The 22,318-nt window shown below is 39.2% G+C and overlaps 1 protein-coding gene across 2 annotated transcripts in view; it reads left to right on the plus strand.

Annotated features, from left to right (window-relative positions):
- MXI1 (MAX interactor 1, dimerization protein) overlaps positions 1 to 22,318 on the plus strand; it is a 100,551-nt gene that overhangs the window by 22,842 nt on the left and 55,391 nt on the right. The gene's annotated exons all lie outside the window — the stretch shown is intronic.

A 22,318-nucleotide genomic window follows, 5' to 3' on the forward strand; every position in this document is an offset into this window, starting at 1 on the left:
TACCAGCACCCCTGAGAATTTGGCCCTTTTAAAACAATAAAATCTAGGAATCATAACCTGAATATGTGTGGAAGGGGAGGAACAGAATCTGGAAAGACAACCAAAGAACTTCTTGCTAGGATAATTAAGTGGAGAGGTCTAGGATTTAGAGGTAGAGTAAACTGAGAGGCTTTGAAGCAAATGTACGTACATGCAACTATGTGCTGTACGTAATCTTGGGCTAGTTTTAAACTAGGATGATCCAAGAAGAATTTTTAAAAATCAGAAATATCTCAGGCAGGATATAAAGCAGAATTAAGGGTGTTGTTAAAGGGCCAGAAATATTATTGGGTAGACTAGGAGGTTAGTGGGCACAGTCTGTTAGTTGTTTAGGGATGAAGGGGGAAGATCATGTCTCTTATTTAGTGGTAAGATTGAATTGGTAAGGGAACTTTATTTTATTTTATTTAAAGGAATATTTTTCCTTTCTTAAGGAATTTATTGGGGTGATATTAGTTAACAAAATTATGTAGGTTTCAGGTATACAGTCTGATCTGTAGATTGTATTATGTATTCACCACCCAAAGTCAAGTCTCCTTCCATCACCATTTACCCCCTTTACCCTCTGGAAATCACCATACTTTTGTCTATGAGTTTGTTTTGCTTAATCCCTTCACCTTTTCCACCCAGCCCCACAGACCCTCCCCCCTTTGATAGCTGTTGGTCTGTTCCCTATGAATCTGTTTCTGTTTTGCTTGTTAGTTTATTTTATTCATTAGATTCCACATATGAGAGAAATCATATGGTACTTGTCTTTCTCTGACTGACTTATTTCACTTAGCTTAATGCTCTCCAGGTCCATCCAGGCTGTTCCAAAATGCAAGATTTCCTTCTTTTTTTTATGGCCGAGTAGTATTTTATTCTGTAAAGGTAAGGAAACTTTTAAAGAAAAAAAAGGAAAGATGATATTTTTCAGTCAGAACAGATCCCTAGATCTTTTTGTCTGGAGGTACTCAGTTGATTTCCATCTTTAAAAAATTTTTGGTAGTGTCTGGCTGTCTTTCCAATGGTTTTGTTCCAGAGGGCAGTGAATTCTAAGAATTCATCTCATGAAGTTTTCAAAAGCTCATCTTAAAAAGAAAATTAACAAATGCTACCTTTTCCATTGATGAAAGGAATTGATACCTTTTTTTCCTGATTCCCAAGGCTTTGTCTAGAAAATATATGAATATTTATTTTGAAGAGGGATAGAGCGATCTCTGGGTAACTACCTTTGCTTGAAGGCTTTGGGGAACAACATACAAGTAGTTGGGTCATCACTTAGGAAAGCAGCAGGACTGGGGACTCTTACTAATTGATACTGAAAACCTGAAGCTCCTGGGGATCACATGTAGAGCTCAAAACGTTAGAATCTTCTCTGCATGTATGACATCACTGGAGCAGAACGGACTCACTCTTCTCCCTTGACTCATCATTAAAGCATACTTTATGTTTTCTTGTTTGGCTTCTTTCCTCTTCAAGACTATTCTGTATTTTTTAAACTTAATTTAAAAAATAATTAGTCATAAGATTAATATGCCATGTTTGTGCTTATGTGTAGGTCTAGGGTTTGTTGTGATATGGTAGGTTTGGGATGAAAATATATAGTATGATATGCAGCATTTAAAAAATATAAATTTTTTGCCCTTCAGTTTCTCTGGTTGAGGTATCGGCAGTTAAGACCTATATTCAGAAATTTATGGGTTGTTCAGTGCATGTGTGGATTTAAAAAAAATAGGTTTTTAATTTGAAGACATGGGAAGAGTACGAGATAGTATACCACACCTGGGTTCTGTCGTGCTACAGTATTTATTGGGTCTTTTTATCTTGTAGAAATCATGTATATGATCTCACTACATTTTCTCTACGTCCCTTACCATTCTTTTTTGTAAAATGAAGGGTAGACTACATACTCCCCAAGGTCCTTTATTCCCTGAAGTTCTATGACACTGATTTATTGACAGTTTTAAAGATCAGTTGCTGTATTATTCAGTATACCACCCCATCATTGCAGATGTGACATTTTTATTAACAACCCAAAGACTATAGAGACGTAAGTAAATGTGCATTTCTAGATTTTACCAATTATGTTACAGGTCATTAATAAATTTTTGTCATCCTTTCATTCATACTTTGCTTAGCCTGGCATTTTGATTAAGTGATGTTTCACTTTCATGCTAGTGTTTCTGTTAGGATTCTACTATTGTGTGTGGGACTGCAGTGCTAATTACTGTGTGTTTTTTTTTTTTTTTTTATAATTTTATTTTTTTAATGGGGTGACATCAATAAATCAGGATACATATATTCAAAGATAACAAGTCCAGGTTATCTTGTCGTTCAATTATGTTGCATACCCACCACCCAAAGTCAGATTGTCCTCTGTCACCTTCTATCTTGTTTTCTTTGTGCCCTTCCCCACCCCCTATCCCTCTCCCATTCCCCCCTCCCCCCCGTAACCACCACACTCTTGTCAATGTCTCTTAGTTTCAGTATTATGTCCCACCTACGTATGGAATAATACAGTTCCTGTTTTTTTCTGATTTACTTATTTCGCTTCGTATCATGTTATCAAGATCCCACCATTTTGCTGTAAATGATTTGATGTCATCATTTCTTATGGCTGAGTAGTATTCCATAGTGTATATTTGCCACATCTTCTTTATCCAGTCATCTATTGACGGGCTTTTTGGTTGTTTCCATGTCCTGGCCACTGTGAACAATGCTGCAATAAACATGGGGCTGCATGTGTCTTTACGTATCAATGTTTCTGTGTTTTGGGGATATATACCCATTTACTGTGTGTTTTAACAAAGCAAGTTAGAAAATTTTTTAAACTACAAACATGCTATATTCTTACAGTACCCAAGGGAAAATAACTATGTGTACATTGGACTACCTAAGATTAAGGAAGTTAATTTTTAATGGGGAATATAAGGAGAGACAGGAATAGAGTTTAGAGTATATTATCTATATGTACATGTGTGGATTTAGGCTGGGGCCTATAGATAAAAACTATATGTTAAAGTGAAACACTAGAAATTATTCCTCCGTACTATTTTTTTTTTAATTCCTGCTTCATGAAGTAGGGAAGCCAAGGATCAAATTCTAATACTGAGGTACTTGGGAACTAGCGTTTTTACTCAATTTGTAAGGGGAAACTGTAGACTTCCTGTTAACTTTAAGCCTGTTACTGGATTTAATAGAGATTTTATTATACTGGTTACATAAAGCAGAAAGAAAAAAGACTTGTAAAAAATTTCTGTTTATTAGTCATCTGGAACAAAGAAAGTAATAGAGTTGATGAGTACATGTCTTACTTTCTTGATTAAAAAGCTACGTCTGTGGAAGTTGCTGTTCCTATTATGCATTTTGAACATTGGTCTTGTATGTCATAAAATGACATTTGTTTCCCTGATGTGGTAGCATCTTTAAGATATAATGCTATTTAACTTTTTCCCCCTCATATTCTCAGGTGTAATAAGATATTCCTGATATAAAATGTTACTTTATAAATTTACATGCCAGCCCTGGCCAGATGGCTCAGTGGTAGAGCTTCGGCCTGGTATGTGGATGTTTGGGGTTCAATTTCCAGTCAGGGCACACAGGAGAAGTGACCATCTGCTTCTCCACCCCTCCCCCTCATGTCTCTTTCCCCTTCTTTACCCCCCACCACCCACAGCCATGGCTCAGTTGGCTAGAGTGACTTGGCCTGGAAGCTGAGGATTGCTCCGTGGGCTCCACCTCAGGCACTAAAAATAGCTGGGTTGCCCAGCAATGGATCAATGCCCTAGAACCTCAGAGCATCACTGGATAGGGGGCTTGCCGGGTGGATCCTGGTCAGGGCGCATGGGGGAGTTTGCTTCTCTGCCTCCCCTGCTCTTGTTTTAATTTATTAATTATTTATGTTTCTAGTGTACTAATAATATTATAAATTCCTATTTCTCTTTCCCCCCAAGTCTTGAAATCTTATTTTCATAAAAGTATAAAGGAGAGAAAATAAGTGATATAATGTGATGCTACAAGTTTATACCTTGAAAATCCCAGTAATTTATTATTTGGCTTTCTTCTAACTGACATTTGGGATCTATAATATATAATTATTTTTTAAATACATGGTTGACTTTACTGTATTCTTGTCCAAGGCCTTCTGGCACGCTTTCTAAAATCATCCTTGCTAAGATGTTACTGTTGTGAGAGAACCTGGCTACAGTCAGTACCTGGCTCATTGAGGAGCACCAGATAATCTCAAATTCTCACATTTTTTACTGTTTTGTCTCACAAATGAAAAAAAATCCCAAGATCTATCATCTTTAAAACTCTACTAATTCTATGTGGCTTCAGTGCGTAACACTGATTTCTTCCTAAGTATCTGTTCAGTCTGCTTCTACCTTCCTTGCTATCTTCCTAATTTAAGATACCATCATCTCTCACCTGGATAACTGCCATAATCTCCTGACTGGTACCCCTGTAATCACTCTTACCCCAGATATAATTCTGATGAATTATCTTGGCTAGCTTTCTTTCAGTTTCTTCAACATACCCTGTTTCTTCCTATCTCTTTGCACATACTTTGTTCTCTGCTGGGAATAATTTTCTCTTTTGCTAAATTATCTCTGAATAATAACCCTCTTACTTGAGCTCACCATAACTTCTTGAGGAAAGCTTTTCCTCATCTACCAAAGTTATTCAGATGTTCACATAACTCATGACATCCTTATTTGCCTTTCTACAGTTTGTAGAAATACATTATCTGATTATTTAATTCATGTCTCATTCATTGGACCAAAAATGCCATGAAGGCAGGAATTGAATCTCTTCTAACTTAAAAATTTATCCCCAGTACCTATCACAGGGCCTGTATACAATAGATGTTTCTTAAAGAATGGCAGGTTTTAAAACTCCAGGTAGACTGTTCTAAGTAGAAATAGACTTTCTCTTTTGTGCTGAGTACCGTATTAGTCTCTGGAAGGAGAAATGATGGAAGAATATGCAGTTCTGGCTTTGGCAAACTCTTGGATAACTTTGTATTCTAAACAATGTTACTGATAACACATTCGGAAAGGAAAATAATATGTGATATTTGAAGAATAAAAATCTTCAAACCACCAATTCTACTGACTGCTACAACTAATTTTAAAGAACATGTATTGTCATCCTGTGTCATGAAAATAAAATATCAGATCTTGTATAGGCAAAGAACCATATGTCTGTCAAATAATTAGCAATAAATATTGTATATGTGCCTGTGACATATACATAGTAATTGCATTATTTTAACGTGATCTGGAATGTAGTGAATACCAATTTATGTTTGAATTTCAAACGGGTGAAAAATTTCTTCTCTAGTTTCTTTTGAATACTAAAGACTCTCATAACAGCAGTAGTGTTTCAGTTCCACCTGCTAAGAGAGAGGACCCAGGCCCTGGCCAGTTGGCTCAGTGGTGGAGCATTGGCCCAGCGGATGTCCCGGGTTCGATTCCCAGTCAGGGCACACAGAAGAAGCGCGCCCATCTGCTTCTCCACCCCTCCCCCTCTGGCTTTTCTCTTAGTCTCATTTCCTCCCCTTCTCCCCTCCTGCTGCCCTGGCTCAATTACAGCAAGTTCACTCCCTGCAGTGAGGATGGCTCCATGGCCTCCGCCTCAGGCGCTAAAAAATGGCTCCGGTTGCAGCAGAGCAAGGACCTCAGCTTGGCAGAGAATCGCCCCCTAGTGGGCTTGTCGAGTGGGTCCTGGTCAGGGTACATGTGGGAGTCTGTCTCGGCATCCCCTCCTCTCACTAGAAAAAAAAAAGATTGAGGACACTCACACAATAAAAACAACAACTTCTCTTTTGTTTGTATGGCTTTAGTTTAACTTTTCAGCTACAGAATAATAAAATGTTTTAGTTTTATAGGAAATGAATGTATTGTGTTTTCAGCTTTATATCTTTTTTGGCTAATTCATGGATTACTGTTTTTTGGGGTGGTAGTGGTGGTGAATTCTTTTTCTAGGATAGTTATAGAGGTTTTTTTTCCATTGAAAGTAATTGAGATTTATTATATTTTATAACTTGTCTTTTTGTTTTGCATTTGTACAAATACCTTTAATGTCTGGCTAAATAGAGGATAGCTGGATTTTTATATCTGCTTCTACATTTAATTTGTTGCAATATCTTTTTTTTATTCTTAAACATATACTAAGTATTCACAAAATAATTAAATAAAGCCTTATTATTTTTTGTGAAGTTTCTGCTATTCTGTGTTTTTCAATTTTTCTATATTAAAAAGTCTCTGGGTCTTTGTCCAATAGAAATCTCCCAAAGTTTTAGGAGAAAAATAGAGATTAGTAGCAGTTATTTCTTAATAATGTTAATATTGTTCATTATTTTCCAAATGTTGAGTGATTAGTATATCCTGTGTGATATGTTCTGTGATACTATCTTCTACTAAAATTGAGTTTAAATGAAAAATTCTCAAGAATTATTTATGTGCCTCACTGTAACAAACTCAAACTTTTTATTAAATGCTTTATTGAGGCATAAGTTTGTTGCTACTGGGTTTCTTAAGGTTATATTCCTTTATGGAAGTATCATTTGAAGGAGACTTAAATGATCATGGCGCTTATAAGTCAGTAGGATAACTGCTTCTGTTGAGAGGCCTTTTGCCAGAATATTAAATATATGATGTGGAAAATCACAAATCATAGAAAGGGAATTCAAGATTTCATCTGGTATAGTTCTCTACGAAGGTAAGATATTATCACTAGCCCTGGCTGCATAGCTTGCTTGGTTGGTGCGTCATCCCAGAGCATGGAGTTAGCCAATTTGATTCACCGGTTAGGGCACATCCAGGAGGAGGTAAATGATCCTCTCTCTCTCTCTCACCCTTCCTCTCTCACCAAAATCAATTAAAAAAATTTTTAATTATTAAAAACAAAACAAACAAAAAAGATACTGTCACTCATTTTATGATTAAAGCACATATGGCCTAGAGACGGTTAAGTGATTTGCCCAAATGTTATAGCTGTAGGTGTTTAACATCAAGCGGAATTTTAAGCAGTATATGCACCATCCTACCCAGGCAGGAGTGTTGACCTGAAGAAAGCTTTCTCTTTTTTTTTTTTTACAGAGACAGAGTCAGAGAGAGGGACAGATAGGGACAGATAGACAGGAACAGAGAGATGAGAAGCATCAATCATCAGTTTTTCGTTGTGACACCTTAGTTGTTCATTGATTGCTTTCTCATATGTGCCTCGACCGTGGGGCCTTCAGCAGACTGAGTAACCCCTTGCTTGAGCCAATGACCTTGGGTCCAAGTTGGTGAGCTTTGCTCAAACCAGATGAGCCCGTGCTCAAGTTGGTGACCTCGGGGTCTCGAACCTGGGTCATCCGCATCCCAGCCCGACGCTCTATCCACTGAGCCACCGCCTGGTGAGGCAGAAAGCTTTCTCTTCTAGATTTCTCCTTACAAATGGAACGGCATTTCCTCCTTTTGGATGGATATAGCATAATTCTTTGTCATTTCTTAAGTGAAGACAGTTTTTCAGATACTAATCTAATCAAAGGGATTTGACAAAATATATTTCTAAGATCCCATTTATGATCAATAGTACTGATGTAATTTAAGCTTGCATTTTTTTTTTTGGCTAGGTTCTTTTTTTCATTTTGGCTTTCTTCATTTTAAGATACTGGAAGACTTTTTTCTCATGTGTAAATAATTTTTTTTTACCATCTAATTAAGGAAACATGTTATCAAGTAAACATACGATATTATTTCAAATTGTGATGAGCTTAGTATATGGAAAATAGAGGATCCTGTGAGGGATATAACAGAGGACTTAGTCTGATAGATGACCTTGGGGTTGAACCTTTTGCAATCTTACTTTCACTTATCCTGAACATTTTTTCATGTTCATAATACATCTGTTAAATCATTTATTTTTACTTTTTAAAGATTTTGTTTATTAATTTTACAGAAGGGTGGATAGCGAGAAGTATCAACTCATAGTTGCTTCATGTTAATTGTTCATTGGTTGCTTCTTGTTTCTACCTTGATTGGGCAAGTCTAGGGTTTAGAACTGGCAACCTCAGCATTCCAGGTCGACATTCTATCCACTGCACCACCACAGGCCAGGCTCATCTGTTAAATAATTTTAATTATAGCTTTACTGCATTTCTCCATGTATAAAGATGCTCCCATGTATAAGACACTCCTTAATTTTGGGGCCCAAATTTTTTTTTTCATTTTTCCGAAGCTGAAAACGGGGAGGCAGTCAGACTCCCGCATGCGCCCGACCGGGATCCACCCAGCATGCCCACCAGGGGGCGATGCTCTGCCCATCCAGGCGTCGCTCTGTCGCATCCAGAGCCATTCTAGCGCCTGAGGCAGAGGCCACAGAGCCATCCCCAGCGCCCAGGCCATCTTTGCTCCAATGGAGCCTCGGCTGCGGGAGGGAAAGAGAGAGACAGAGAGGAAGGAGAGGGGGGGGGTGGAGAAGCAGATGGGCGCCTCTCCTGTGTGCCTTGGCCGGGAATCGAACCGGGACTCTCCTGCATGCCAGGCCGACGCTCTACCGCTGAGCCAACTGGCCAGGGCCTGGGGCCCAAAATTTGACAAAAAATGTATTACATAAAGTTACTGAACTCAAGTTTTATTCATTATAAAATTCATACAACTCATCACTGTCTAAACTCCCATCTATTAGCTTATCCTCATCTGTGTGTGATGACGAATCACTGTCTTCAACAATGAGTTCAAAAACAAGTGTGAAAAAGCGGGAAATGCAAGTAAAAAAAATCTACAACCACTATATAAGACACACCCGGTTTTAGACCCTAAATTTTTCGTAAAGGGGTGCGTTTTATACATGGGGAAATATGGTCTATTCTATTTCATGTGGGTACCATAATTGTTTCATCCAGTGATGACATTAAATTTTTAGATTTTTTTTTTCATTTCAAACAAGGCTACTATGAACATCTTTGTACAGATACCTTTGTGCATTTGTCCACCTAGATCATTAGGATAAACATGAAGAATTAGAATGTTAGGTCAAACGGTAGAATCCATCTTCAATAATAATAATACTAATACTAATAATAGTAGCAGAGGTAGTAATACCTGGAATGTAATATAATACTTGTGTATTATATTACATACATTATTATCTCTTGAACATACATTATTATCTCATTTGAGTTTCAGAACTATTCCATTAGGGAAAGTGGGATTTTTTTCTCTATTTTCTTGGTGAGGAAACTGGACTGGTATGCAAAGTAACTTCCATAGGTAGAACTAGGAGATGAGATTTGTTTCTCTAAGATCAGCAGCTGGTCTTTAGTAACCATATACTTAAAAACTAAGACTTGCCTGACCAGTGGTGGTATGGTGCATAGAGCATCAGCCTGATATGCTGAGGTCCCAGGTTCCAAACCCCAAATTCATGCTTCTTGAGCATGGGGTCGTCATATTGAGCATAGGATCATTGACATGGTCCCAGAGTTGTTGGCTTGAGCAAGGGGTCACTGGCTCAGCTTGAGATCCCTGGTCAGGGCACGTATGAGAGGCAATTAATGAACAACTAAAGTGAGGTAACTACAAGTTGATGCTTCTCATCTCTCTCCCTTCCTGTCTCTCTTTTCTCTCTCTGAGGGGAAAAAAGGCTAAAACTCAGTGTCTATAACCTGAACTTCATGTTGCTACTCTCCTTTTCTGCTCTACCAAATGTCTGAAACATGTGGTCTGTACCTTCTGCTTTAATGTCTTCCCACCAGTGCCCTTTGTCTTTTCTTTTTTTGCATTTTTCCGAAGCTGGAAACAGATAGGCAGTCAGACAGACTCTCGCATGCGCCCGACCGGATCCACCTGGCATGCCCACCAGGCGGCGATGCTCTGCCCCTCTGGGGCGTCACTCTGTTGCATCCAGAGCCATCCTAGCACCTGAGGCAGAGGCCACTGAGCCATCCTCAGCGCCTGGGCCATCTTTGCTCCAATGGAGCCTCGGCTGCGGGAGGGGAAGAGAGAGACAGAGAGGAAGGAGAGGGGGAGGGGTGGAGAAGCAGATGGGCGCTTCTCCTGTGTGCCCTGGCCAGGAATCGAACCCGGGACTCCCGCATCCGAGACTCCCGCACGCCAGGCCGACGCTCAACCACTGAGCCAACCGGCCAGGGCCCAGTGCCCTTTTTCATCCTTTGCAATTTGCTTCCCATTATCTGGCTATTGAAATTGCTCTCTATAAAATAATTACTAACCAAATTTATTGAACATGCACTACATGTATATAACTGTTGCTTAATTGCTTCCCTGCCATTGAAGAGCTTATGGTATTTTTGGAAAGATATAACATGAATATTATAAAATAGTAAATAACACAAGTCAGTTATGTTATAATGGCATGATTTTTACTTTGTCAGCTGACAGTACAGAGAGCAAATTATTTAAATTTATAGAAAAATATTATGTTATTGCAGACATACTATAGATTCACAGAATATACCTGTGCAATGATTAATTTTACCATGCTTTAAAGGAAATGTAGGGATTTCCTAACATGATATGGGTTAGAATGAAACTCCTTATGATTTAATCGAAGTAAGTGATTTCTCATAAGAGAAAATATTTGGTTTAGTCGGTAATTTTGTTATTAATATTACTATATATGTTTCAGGGGGGAATGTTGTGGATTTTATTTTTATTTTTGTGGCATTAGATAAAAGGGTGTTATTTATTTCCTTGCCTTTATTATCACAGGTAATATTTTTGAGAACACTGAACACCATTTGTAGAGGCCACATGACAAGACCTTAGAAGACATTTGAAATGGGCATTTTTATTTATTTTTTTAATTTATTTTTTATTTTTAAATTTTTTTGTATTTTCTGAAGCTAGAAACGGGGAGAGACAGTCAGACAGACTCCTGCATGCGCCCGACCAGGATCCACCCGGCACGCCCACCAGGGGCAATGCTCTGCCCACCAGGGGGCGATGCTCTTCCCCTCCAGGGCATCGCTCTGTTGCGACCAGAGCCACTCTAGCACCTGGGGCAGAGGCCAAGGAGCCATCCCCAGCACCCGGGCCATCCTTGCTCCAATGGAGCCTCGCTGTGGGAGGGGAAGAGAGAGGAAGGAGAGGGGGAGGGGTGGAGAAGCAGATGGGCGCTTCTCCTGTGTGCCCTGGCCAGGAATCGAACCCGGGACTTCTGCACGCCAGGCCAACGCTCTACCACTGAGCCAACCGGCCAGGGCCCTGAAATGGGCATTTTTAAATCATAGAACGTAGTTTTAGTCTTGAGTCAGTCTTATATTTTGATAAAGCAAGAATTTTCCTTTATTTTTATTAATTAGAAAGGGGCACTAAGAGTATTCTTTTTGAGGAACTGTAAAGAACATTTCATTTTATGCAATGAAAGTAACTAGAGTGTAAAATGTAAGTTTGCCTTGTGGTATTAGAAGAAATGTGAATTTTTAGGTTTTTTAATTTTGATTATCATAGTCCTATGATAGTATGTATCTTCTCTGCAGATAACAGAATAAGAGTGATATTCAGTTTCCACAAAAACTCTGGATAGTATATTGTGATTAATGTTGAGTACCTTGGGGTTTTTTTTCTAGCTGTTTGGTGTACTTAATGCTAACATTTTAACATGTCATCCAGTCAGTTGTCTTTTGGAAGGCAGGTTACACTCCTGGAAATAGCACTGTAAATAAAAAAAGAACTATCTGAATTTTATTTTTCTGTAGAATCATTGTTTATCAGGGGCTTATCAAAAAGTCAGTCTAATATTTGTATGGACTTTTTCAAGAAACAAAAGGATTTATCTATGTAAAATTTAAACATTTTAAAGTACGTGTGTGTGTGCGTGTGCGTGTGTGTATTGTTTATCACAGGAAGAGACAAATAGAATTACAGGGTTTTAATGTAAGGATTTAGTGCCCTAGTGTACGTACGGTATGTAGTTATAATTTTCTTAGTAAACCCTGCTTTATTTATTTATTTTTGCAAGAAATGGATGATGGAATGTGAGCTACATGAGGGCAAGGACTTTGTAATATTAGAGTCTTTATCTTCTCAGTGTAGGTACTTAATAAAATACTCATTGAATGAACAGCTGAATCCTTGAAGCCTAGTCACATAGATATGATTTTTTTTTTTTTGTATTTTTCTGAAGCTGGAAACGGTGAGAGACAGTCAGACAGTCTCCCACATGCGCCCGACCGGGATGCACCTGGCACACCCACAAGGGGCGAAGCTCTGCCCACCAGGGGGCGATGCTCTGCCCCTCCGGGGCGTCGCTCTTCCGCTACCAGAGCCACTCTAGCGCCTGGAGCAGAGGCCAAGGAGCCATCCCCAGCACCCGGGCCATCTCTGCTCCAATGGAGCCTTGGCTGCGGGAAGGGAAGAGAGAGACAGAGAGGAAGGAGAGGGGGGGGGGGTGGAGAAACAAATGGGCACTTCTCCTATGTGCCCTGGCCGGGAATCGAACCCGGGTCCCCTGCACGCCAGGCCGACGCTCTACCGCTGAGCCAACCGGCCAGGGCCTGGTTTATCTTCTTAAATGTCCTGTTTTACCCTTTGAAAATATGCTTAAGAACAGTAATTGTAATTTTCAAAATTACCTGCAGTTTCCAATATTGCTCTCTCACCTAAAAAGTGATTATTTCACTAATAATGTACAACTTTAGTATGTCTTGGATGCTTCTTAATTTCTGGCACCACTAGGATTAGAAAGTGAGCCAGGTATATTTATTTTAACTTCATTCCTTTTAAAAAAAATTATTTATAAAATTAAATTTAATGGAGTGCCATTGATCAATAAGAGTACATAGTTTTCAAGTAAATATTTCTATAGCATTTGAACTGTTGATTGTGTTGTGTGCCCATCATCCAATGTCAAATCATTTTCTGTCACAGTATATTTATCCCTCTTTACTCACTGCCCCCAGACCCCTCCCCCACAACTCCTTCCCCCTAGTAACTATATCTTGATTCTTAATATTTTAAAAAGTAACATATAGCCTGACCAGGCAATGGCGCAGTGGATGGAGCGTCAGACTGGGATGTGGAGGACCCAAGTTCGAGGTCACTGGCTTCAGCATGGGCTTATCTGGTTAGAGCAAAGCTCACCAGCTTGGACCCAAGGTCCCTGGCTGAGCAAGGGGTTACTCGATCTGCTGTAGCCCATGGTCAAGACACATATGAGAAAGCAATCAATGAACAACTAAGGTGTCGCAATGAAAAAGTAATGATTGATGCTTCTCATCTCTCTTTCTCCTGTCTGTCTGTCCCTATCTATCCCTCTCTCTGACTCTCTCTCTGTCTCTGTAAAAACAAACAAACAAACAAACAAAAAAACAAAAAAAACCCCATATATATGTAGTGATATAAAGTAATGATATATAGTATATATGTTAAACTGTATATAGTTTTAAAGTCAGTACTTAATGGCTTATAAAGAAAAATAACATTCCTCTGCCCAGTTTCTCTCTGACTAGTTTCTGCTTCCTAAAGGCTACCACTTCCAATAATTTAATTTTTCTCCTGCTATTTGCTTTATATTTCTAAATTATAAGCTCATCCTGCTTGTTATCTGTTATGGAAGATGAAGATTTAACTGTCTATACTCTTGACAGGAGATTAACTGAATTCTAGAAATGAAAAAAAAATTTAAAGTAAATGGAAGTACAGGTATTCCCCAAAGGAATGATTTTTTTAATTTTAAGTGAGAGGAGGGGCAATAGTGAGACAGACTCCTTCATGTGCCCTGACCCAGATCCACCCAGCAACCCCTGTCTGGGACTGACAGTGGAATCAATGGAGCTATTTTTAGTGCCTAAGGCAGACGCTCAGACCAACTGAGCTATCCTTAGTGCCTGGGGACAACACTCAAACCAATCAAGCCGCTGGTTGTGGAAGAGGAAGAGAGAGAGAAGGTGAGAGAAGGAGGGGGAGAGAAGCAGATGGTTGCTTCTCTTGTGTACCCTCACTGGGAATCAAACCTGGGGCCAGTGCTCTCTTCACTGAGCCAACCAGCCAGGGCTTGATGTTTTTAAATTATACACTTTCCTGTAATTTATAGTATTAGTCTCCTATGATAAGGAATTGATGTTTTGCTCTCATTTCTGAGTACTTTATGGTAGATTAGAAAACTACCTTAATTTCAGGATGAGATTTATTTTAAAAGAATAAGTTTTGTTGTGATATAATTTCCTTACAATAAAATCCAGTTTTACTTACACAATTCAGTGACTTGGCATATGTCTAGATAACCCCCAAACAGTCAGATAACCCCAAAACAATTACAGATGTAGAATATTTTCATCACCTCAAAACATTACCTCGTGTTTCTTTGTAGTCAGTTTCCTATCTTCACCTCTCGTCCCTGGAAACTTCTGCTCTGTCTTCAGTTAATGCAGTTTTGCCATTTTTAGAATTTCATATAAATGGAATTATATAACATATATACTCTTTTGTATCTGACTTCTTTCACTTAGCATAATGTTTTTTGAGATTTATTCATGTTCTACATGTCAGAAGTCCAATACTTTATATTGCTGAGTAATAATAGTTCAGTAATAGAATGGATCTACCAGAGTTTATCCATTCACCAATTAATAGACATTTAGGTTGTATATCATTTTTACCTATTATAAGATACTATGAACAGGTCTTTCTGTGGACATGTTTTCATTTTTCTTAAATACCTAGGAGTGAAACCGTTTGATCATATAGTAAGTGTATATTTTAACTTTATATAAAAAAACTGCCAAGCTGAAAAAGAAAAACCAAAAACTGCCAAACTGGTCTCCCAAGTGGCTGTACCATTTTACATACTGATAAGCAGTGTAGAAGACTTCCAGTAACTCCACATCCTGGATACACTGGGTATTGTCAGTCTTTTAAATTTTAGCCATTCTAGTAGATGTGTTATAATATATCTCTGTTTTAGTTTGCATTTTCCTTATGATTAATGATCTTAAGCATGCTTTTTTATGTGCCTGTTTGCTACTGATGTATCTTCCTTGGTGAACTGTCTATTCATATTTTTAGCCCTTTTTTTCTATTGAATTGTTTAGTTTTTTTTTATTGAGTTGTAAGAGTTCTTGTGAATTCCAAATAAAAATTTCTTATTACTTATATGTTTTGCAAATGTCTTCTCCTATTCAATGGTTTGCCTTTGTCATTTTATTAAGTGTCTTTTAAAGAACAGAAGTTGTATAGTTTGGGAAGTCTAGTTTATTGTTTGTCTTTTATGGTTCATGGTTCTATGTCCTAAGAAGTCTTTGCATAATCAAAGGTCACAAAAATTTTCTCTTGTTTCCTTCTAGCAATTTTTTAATATTAGGTTTTACAATTAGATCTAAGAGTCATTTAGAGTTAATTTTTATAGAAGGTGAGAGTTAAAGGTTGAAGTATATTTTTTGGTGAATGGACATCCAGTTGTTCCAGTACTATTTATTGAAAAGACTATACTTTCTACACGGATTGCCGTGTCACCTTTATAAAAAAATCAGTTGAGGCCCTGGCCGGTTGGCTCAGCGGTAGAGCGTCGGCCTGGCGTGCGGGGGACCTGGGTTCGATTCCCAGCCAGGGCACATAGGAGAAGCGCCCATTTGCTTCTCCACCCCCACCCCCTCCTTCCTCTCTGTCTCTCTCTTCCCCTCCCGCAGCCAAGGCTCCACTGGAGCAAAAGATGGCCCGGGCGCTGGGGATGGCTCCTTGGCCTCTGCCCCAGGCGCTAGAGTGGCTCTGGTCGCGGCAGAGTGACGCCCCAGAGGGGTAGAGTGTCGCCCCTGGTGGGCGTGCCGGGTGGATCCCGGTCGGGCGCATGCGGGAGTCTGTCTGGCTGTCTCCCCGTTTCCAGCTTCAGGAAAAAAAAAAAAAATCAGTTGACCATATACGTATGAGTCTATTTCTGGATTCTATTCTGTTCCATTGATCTAAATATTCTTATTCTGATACTACACTATCATAATTACTGTAACTTTTCTAGTAAGTTATGAAATCAGGTAGTGTAAGTCTTCCAACGCTATTTTTTTTTAAAGTTTCTTAACTATTTTAGGTTTCTTTTGCGTTTTCACATACATTATAGAATCTTTGTCAATTTCTACAACAAAGCCTACCAGAATTTTGATTTGGATTGCATTGACTCTATAGATTAATTTGGGGAGACTTGACATGTTTGAGCAGTATTTTTTTTTTTTTTTTTTTTTTGGTATTTTTCCGAAGTTGGAAACGGGGAGGCAGTCAGACAGACTCCCGCATGCGCCCGACCGGGATCCACCCGGCATCCCCACCAGGGGGCGATGCTCTGCCCATCTTGGGGCGTCGCTCTGCCACAATCTGAGCCATTCTAGCGCCTAAGGCAGAGGCCACAGAGCCATCCTCAGCACCCGGCAAACTTGGCTGCAATGGAGCCTTGGCTGCGGGAGGGGAAGAGAGAGACAGAGAGGAAGGAGAGGGGGAGGGGTGGAGAAGCAGATGGGCGCTTCTCCTGTGTGCCCTGGCTGGGAATCCAACCGGGACTCCTGCATGCCAGGCCGATACTCTACCACTGAGCCAACCGGCCAGGGCCTGTTTGAGCAGTATTTATTTTTCTGATCTATAGACATGAAATGTCTTTTCATTTATTCAATTATTTAGATATTTTTAAAGTTTAGTAATATTTTTAGTTTTTCAGAGTGTGGGTCATGCACATACTTTGTTAAATTTATCCTTAAGTATTTAATATTCTTTGATGTTACTATAAATGGCAGTTGATTTTGGTATATTGACCTTGTACACTGACTTTGCTAAACTCACTTATTAATCCTATAATTTGTATATTCCTTATGATTTTCTGAATAGGTGATAAAGATATTTTCATTTCTTCCTTTCCATTCTTATGATATTTTTTCTTATTTTATTTCACTAGCTAAGACCTCTACTAAATCTGAATGGGAGCGGTGAAAGTGAAAATCCGTGTCTTTTTCTTGATTTTAGGAAAAATGCATTTTTCACCATTGAATATGATAACTGTAGATTTTTTTATAGATGCCTTTCAACAGGTTGAGGAAATTCCATTCTTCTTTTTGTCTTTTACTTAGAGGAGGGGAGGCAGAGACAGACTCCCGATGTGCCCTGACTGGGATCCACCCGGGAAGCCCCCTATATGGCAATACCCTGCCCACCTGAGAGGGCCTCTGCTTCATTGCTCAGCAACCAAGCTATTTCAGTGCCAGAGGCAAGACTATGGAGACATCCTCAGTGCCCAAGGCCAACTTGCTCAAATCAAGCCATGGCTGCAGGAGGAGGAGAGGGAGGGAAGGAGGGAAGAGGAGAAGGAGGAAGGGAGGGAGGGAGGAAGGGTGTAGAGGCAGATGGTTGCTTCTCCTGTGTGCCCTGACTGGGAATTAACCCAGGACTTTCACACACTGAGCTGACGCTATACCACTGAGCCAACCGGCCAGAGCCAAAAATTCTTAATTGCTGAATTTTTATCATGACTGAATGTTGAATATTGTGAAATGCTTTTTCTACATTTTTTGATATTATACTGTTTTGTTTTTTCTTTTTTATTCTCTTAATCTTGAACCAATATCACATTCCTGGGATAAATCCTACTTGATCATGGTGTATTTTGTAGCACTGACACTAACCACCTGTAGTTAAGCACAGACTACACAGGTATAAATAAGGCTGTCATCTTCAAGAGGACTGCCTTCACTACAGATGCCAGCTGAAAGTTTAGGGTCTTTCAGACCACCTATACTTCTAATTCCTTCAAGTTTGGGAGTTCCCACAATTCCCTCAGGTTCAATAATTCATTAGAACTACTCACAGAACTCAAGCTTGGTCATAAATAATATAAATTAAGACCAGCCAAATGAAGAGACACATAGAGCAAGATCTGGGACAGTTCTGACATGGAGCTTCTGTTCTCCTTATAGAATCAGGATACATTATCCTCCTGGCACATTGAGGTATTTACCAACCAGGAAAATCACCAGAGCTTCAGATTCTAGAGTTTTTATTTAATTATTGTTATGTAGTTACAGTTGATTGAATCACTGGACATGTGATTGAACTCAATCTCCAGCAACCCTCTTATCCCTGGAGGTTAGAAGGTTGAGCTGATATCACTGGCTTAAAGCCCCAGTCTTCTAATCACATAGTTGATCTTTCTGGCATGGTCAGCCTCCAATGTAAGTCATCTTTTTAGTGTAAACTCACGTGTGGACTAAGGGCCCACCATGAATAATAGAGAAACTACTATAACTTGGGAAATTTTAAGGTTTTAGAAGCTCTTCTTAGGAATTCGGGACAAAGACCAGATGAATTCTTTATTGTTCAACTGATACTTTCTATCCATTATTGGGTTCAGTTTGCTAATATTTTGTTAAGAATTTTGTCTGTGTTTACGAGGGATAGTATGTGTTTTTTCTTGTTTGTTTGTTACCAGTATAATTTCTTTGCCAGATTTTTGGTATCAGGGTAATAATACTGTCCTGAAAATGAGCTAGGAAATGTTCTCTCTTTATTTTTTGAAATATTTTCTGGAAGATTGGCAGTGTTTACCAACAAAGACTTCTGGGCCTGGAGTTTTCTTTGTGGGAAGGTTTTTGATTACAAGTTTAATTTTTTAATAGATGCAAGTCTATTCAGGGTTTTTATTTCTTCTTGAGTCAGTTTTAATAATTCATAACTTTTAAGAATTTATCTATTTTATCTAAGTTGAATTTATTGGCATAAGATTGTTTATAATATTCTCTAATCATCCTTTTTTTTTTTTTTTTTTTTATTATTATTATTTTTTTTTCATTTTTCTGAAGCTGGAAACAGGGAGAGACAGTCAGACAGACTCCCGCATGCGCCCGACCGGGATCCACCCGGCACGCCCACCAGGGGCGGTGCTCTGCCCCCCAGGGGGCGATGCTCTGCCCATCCTGGGCGTCGCCATATTGCGACCAGAGCCACTCTAGCGCCTGAGGCAGAGGCCACAGAGCCATGCCCAGCGCCCGGGCCATCTTTGCTCCAATGGAGCCTTGGCTGTGGGAGGGGAAGAGAGAGACAGAGAGGAAAGCGCGGCGGAGGGGTGGAGAAGCAAATGGGCGCGTCTCCTATGTGCCCTGGCCAGGAATCGAACCTGGGTCCTCCGCACGCTAGGCCGACGCTCTACCGCTGAGCCAACCGGCCAGGGCTCTAATCATCCTTTTAATGTGTGTAGGGTCTGTGGTTGTGTGCCCTCTTTCACTATTGATACTGGTTATTTTTTGTACATATTAGTAATTTTTATCTTTTTTTCTTCATCAGTCTTATAAGTAGTTTATCAATATTACTAATTTTTTTAAGCCTGCTTTTAAATTTATTGATATTCTGTATTATTTCCTGTTTTCTATTTTGGTCACTCCTGTTCTTGGTGTTAATGACTTCTTTCTCTACTTCAAAGTTTCTCATCCTCAGCACTTTTGACATTTTGGGCCTGATGATTCTGTTTTTTATTAGGTAAGTTTTTTTTTTTTTGTATTTTTCTGAAGCTGGAAACGGGGAGAGACAGTCAGACAGACTCCCGCATGCGCCTGACCGGGATCCACCTGGCACACCCACCAGGGGCGACGCTCTGCCCCTCCAGGGTGTTGCTCTGTTGCCACCAGAGCCACTCCAGCACCCGGGGCAGAGGCCAAGGAGCCATCCCCAGCGCCCAGGCCATCTTTGCTCTAATGGAGCCTCGGCTGCGGGAAGGGAAGAGAGAGACAGAGAGGAAGGAGAGGGGGAGGGGTGGAGAAGCAGATGGGCGCCTCTCCTGTGTGCCCTGGCCGGGAATCGAACCTGGGACCTCTGCGCACCAGGCTGACGCTCCACCACTGAACCAACCGGCCAGGGCCCTGATGATTCTGTTTTGAGTGTCAAAGATATTTAGAAATATCCCTGGCCTGTCCTTATAAAAGTAGTATCTCCTTAGCTGTGATAACCAAAAATGTCTCTAGATATAAGCAAATGTGGGCAAAATCACCCACAGTTGGGAACCATTGCTTGACTTCTTTTGGTTCAGTTTCTTTCTTTTTTTTTAGTTTCTAACAGTGAAATCTCAGATCAATTGTGGGCTCTCTTCCCCTGCCCCCCCCCCCCCCCCCCCCCCCCCGCCAGCAGCAACATAAGGTTTTAAAGCAAAACATTTTTCTCTAAATACTGCTTTAGGTGTATCCAAAAAATTTTGATATGTTGTGTTATTATTTTTCAGTTCAGGACATTATTTAGTTTCTCTGCAATTTATTCTTTGTGACATATCTTCCAAATAGTAATTTTTTTCTAGTTACTGTTATTGATTTCTAATTTAATTCCATTGTGCTTAAAAATTTACTCTATGATTTTCGTACTTACAAATTTATTGATAATTGTGCTTTACAAAGGGCATAACTTAGGGATATTTAAGGATTTGTCAGCAACTTAAATTAGGGTGTTTGCTATAATTGAACCTGAACTGATTTTTACAGAATTCAGTTCGTAGGTAATTTTTTCATTTTTTCCTGTTTATTGAAAAAATATATATATGAAAGTGTACAGCTTGATGAGTTTTCACAAAGGTGAAGAAGTAAAATATTATAGACTCTTCTTAGAAGCCCTTCTCTTGATCTTTTCTAGTCACTGTCACCCCTCCCCCATGTAACTACTAGTCTGACTTTGTTTTTTTTTAATTTATTGATTTTAGCCAGAGAGGAAGGGCAGGGGAGAGAGAGAAAAAAAGAGACAAGAACATAGATCTGTTCCTGTATGTGCCCTGACCAAGGATTGAACTGGCAACCTCTGTGCTTGGTCCAATGCTCTAACCAACTGAGCCATCTGGCCAGGGCCTATTCTGACTTTTGACACCATGAATTCATTTTGCAAGTTTTGAACTTTATATGGAAGTATACAGTATACATTTTTGTGTGTCTACTTTTTTTCATTGAACATTATGTTGAAATTACGAAGTTTCATGCATGTTATTGCATAATAATTGTTCATTCTCAGTGCTTTATATAGTATTACATTATAGAATATTTTACAACCTGTCAATTCTACTATTGATGGATATTTGAGTTGTTTCAGTTTGGGGTTAGTGAAAAGAATGAGCATTTTTTTATATGTCCTTTGGTGAACATATATGCGTATATTAGTTTGGTATATGCCTGTAAGTAGAAATGGTTAGTCATAAGTTATGCATATACTCAGGTTTGATATGTAAGTTTTAGGGGAAAATTTATTGATTGTAGTTTTTGTTATATACCCTTTTATTTATTTTTAATTTCTTAAAATTTATTTTAAAGGTGAGAGAAGGGGAGACAGTGAGGTAGACCCCCACATGCACCCTGACTGGGATCCACCAGCAACATCATCTGGAGCCGATGCTCGAATATTAAGCTATTTTTAGTGTCTGAGCCTGATGTGCTCCAGTGGAGCTATCTTCAGCACCCTAGGCCAGTGGTCCCCAACCTTTTTTGGCCACGGACCGGTTTAATGCCAGAAAATATTTTCATGGACCGGCCTTTAGGGTGGGATGGATAAATGTATCATGTGACCGAGACAAGCGTCAAGAGTGAGCCTTAGACGGATGTAACAGAGGGAATCTGATCATTTTTAAAAAATAAAACATTGTTCAGACTTAAATATAAATACAATGGAAATAATGTAAGTTATTTATTCTTTCTCTGCAGACTGGTACCAAATGGCCCACGGACTGGTACCAGTCCGCGACCCGGGAGTTGGGGACCACTGCCCTAGGCCACACTCGAACCAATTGAGCCACTGGCTGCAGGAGGGGAAGAAGAAGAGAAAGGGAGGGGAGAAGCAAAGAGTTGCTTCTCCTGTGTGCCTGATGTCCATACACTGGGCCAATGCTCTATCCACTGAGCCACTGGCCAGGGCTATTAAAACATCCTTTTAAACACTTGCTTTTTTTGTGGTCTTAGTTATTGTGGTGGTGATGTTTTTTTGTTAAAGAAAAAGCAATACATCTTTTATGATGCATTATTTTCTAAAACTCTGCAGTATTCAAGTTTTACTGTCTTTAATGTTTTTTTTAAATATGTACCTTTGATGGAAACAGGTACAGAACTACCTTTTTGAAAGAATTACTTTATTGGCAACAAGTATGATTGTATTTGGTTACAGTGTTCTTCAAAATGTGCATGTATTTGTAATTGTATGTATTACTGTACTAGTATTTCATAAATACAGGGTAAACTTTAAGAAGAATAAATATAAATAGAAGTTTATTCCACTAATTCTTTTTATGTTTTTCTTGCTTTTTGAGTATGTCTATATGACATATAAGCTTAAGGATACAGTTAAGAGATACTCATTTATCT

The sequence above is a fragment of the Saccopteryx bilineata genome, chromosome 7, assembly GCF_036850765.1.
Source record: "Saccopteryx bilineata isolate mSacBil1 chromosome 7, mSacBil1_pri_phased_curated, whole genome shotgun sequence".
In the NCBI taxonomy this organism is placed as follows: Eukaryota; Metazoa; Chordata; class Mammalia; order Chiroptera; family Emballonuridae; genus Saccopteryx; species Saccopteryx bilineata.